The sequence below is a fragment of the Poecilia latipinna genome, unplaced genomic scaffold (genome assembly GCF_001443285.1).
Source record: "Poecilia latipinna isolate Pla-1442-1.1 unplaced genomic scaffold, P_latipinna-1.0 Scaffold1994, whole genome shotgun sequence".
Classification (NCBI taxonomy): domain Eukaryota; kingdom Metazoa; phylum Chordata; class Actinopteri; order Cyprinodontiformes; family Poeciliidae; genus Poecilia; species Poecilia latipinna.
In genome coordinates this window covers 126080-128389 of record NW_015114610.1, presented here as the reverse complement: position 1 = coordinate 128389, position 2310 = coordinate 126080, and the positions used below count along the sequence as shown (strand labels likewise).

At 44.8% G+C, this 2310-nt stretch overlaps 1 protein-coding gene across 6 annotated transcripts in view; it reads left to right on the top strand.

The window, feature by feature from the left end:
• usp54b (ubiquitin specific peptidase 54b) overlaps positions 1-2310 on the top strand; it is an 89499-nt gene continuing 87189 nt past the window's right edge. For 3 of the 6 annotated variants that reach the window (XR_001421935.1, XR_001421934.1, XM_015016227.1), the window contains exon 1: positions 1-233. The gene's annotated coding sequence lies outside the window, so the exon portion shown is untranslated. The remainder of the gene's footprint in view (positions 234-2310) is intronic. The other 3 variants (XM_015016226.1, XM_015016225.1, XM_015016224.1) reach the window with 3 other exon arrangements.

Genomic DNA, 2310 nt, shown 5'->3' with positions numbered 1-2310 from the left:
AGTGGCGTAGCGCGACCGCAGCGCTGGATGGCGCTGGTGGTGGACGGAGGAAGGAGGGGGATAGATGCGCCCACGACTCGCCCTCTCTTCCGTCTGATCACACGGTAGGACACGCGATCGGACGAGGACTGGCGGCGACAGCAGCCGGGGTGAGTAAGAACTGCTCAGCGTGTTCTGCACGGGCTCAAATGGACCGGACCGGTCTCAGATCTGGACTCCAGGAGACAGAGTAGGTGCGTGTGTCTCTTTATGTGCTTTGGATCGCATCTCCCAGATGTGTGTGATGTGCTCCAGATGTGCACTCTGAGGCTGGCTGTCATTTTTCCCCTCCATCATCATCATCATCTTCATGACTAATATGTCAGCAGCATCAGCAGCATCATCATCATCACCAGCATGGTTCAGTTTGTATCTGCTCTCAGTTTCATTATTCTATCAGGTGGTGTGTGTGTGTGTGTGTGTGTGTGTGTGTGTGTGTGTGTTTATGTGTATGTGGTCATCCTGGGACCAAGTCAGGCTTAAAATCAGTTACAGGTGTTCAGGCTGTCCCATCCCATAACTCACACGGCCGCGCGTCCCTGCGTGTTTTGAGCTTTGGACCGTGTTTGTTGGACTGTTCGCGGACTTGTTGATGGATGTCCGGGAGACCCCAGCCAGCAGCCTCTTGTTGAGACGGATTCGCGCTTCGCTGTCATCATCCCCTCTTTCTCCTCCTCCTCCTCTTCCTCTCATAGTGATTTAAAGTTTCGGGCTTTGATCCGCCTGATTGATGACTTTGGCCCAGCCAATAGCTTCGTCACATTATCGGGATGGTGACACAGCCTTGTGCCGCGTGCGCGCACACACGTGAGTTCTCCAAATAAATAAATAAATAAATAAATAAATAAATAAATAAATAAATAAAAATGCCTTTAAAAATAAAATACAAATGGGGGGGAAACATATTGCCAGCATTTCCTATTAAACGTGAGGTTTCGTTTTTTTTTTTTTGGAGATGGTTAAAGCCTCTCGACTGGGACGCAGCGTGGGGGGCTTTAACCGAAAGATGTCCCCACAACACGAGTAATACAAACCGCACGCACACGTGAGGATACGCAACACCTTCGCCCTTCAAACTGAGCTCAAATGTCGTCTCGACATTTAGGTTTAAATTCCCGTCAGCTTTGGGTTTTTGGAAATGAAGCGGAAATTAACCGAACTGTCCACACACTGGGGGTAAATAATGCACAGAGCGCAGAAGTGTTCATTTGAGAGTTCCCATGTTTTATCTCACAACCTTCACTGGGTTTTATTCGGATTTCATGTGACGGAGCAGCGCAAAGTAGTTGAAGACAAATAATTAGGGATTTGAAAGTGAAAAGTGTGGCTGGGAATTTTATTGCAGAGCATTATTTGAGTATTCAGATACTGAATTATTTGTCCATTCTTTTGTATCCAGATGAGATACAATCTATGAAAAGTAATTTTTACGTCCTGTCATTGATTCTCACTTTGTTTTTGGTGTGGACTTTGACTGGGACACTCTAACATGGGAATACTGTCATGATCCAAAGCTGTTTTTTTTTTTTTCACTTGTGTTTAGATATCAGTTCTTTTGTGTCAACTTTCTTAGTTCCTTCTTACATCCTGTTCTGTGAATTTTGGTTTTCACTAGAGTTGGTCGTAAAGTCAAGTCAAATTTATTTGTATAGCTCATCGCAACAACAAAGCAGCTTACTACCACAATAACTAATTATGAAACGTTCATGAAAGCCATGTGACACAATAGGTGATTAATATTAGAAAACAAAATAAGCATAAGCGTAATAAACTGAACAGCTGTGCGGGGTCTTAATCATTAAATGGATACATGTCAAAAACCAAACGGGACATTATGCTCCTACAGAGCAGAGCAGCATTCTTTGTCTCAATCATTTTCACAGAGTTGAATTTATTTTAGATAACATCGAATGTTGGGGGTTGGATACCCGATCCGATCTTTTCAAATGAGATCTGAACGTTCAGGTCGTGTCCGTCCGACCTGAACGTCACTAATACTCGACGAACGTCACTATTCTGCGCCCTAAAAACCGTGGCGGACGATTATGAGGATTAAGTTGTTAAAGTGCTGGCTCTGGTCGGACAACAACTTCAGAATCGTAAGCTATGCTCCACTGTTAGCATCCATGTTTACTTCCGCAAACACTGAACCCCCCTTCATTTTTTTTTTTTTTTGGCGGCTATGGGCAAAACCATAGACATCATATACGTAGACGCCTCATGGAGCGGGTCGGCCCGTTGCTGCGATACGTAACAGCGTCCGCCATATTG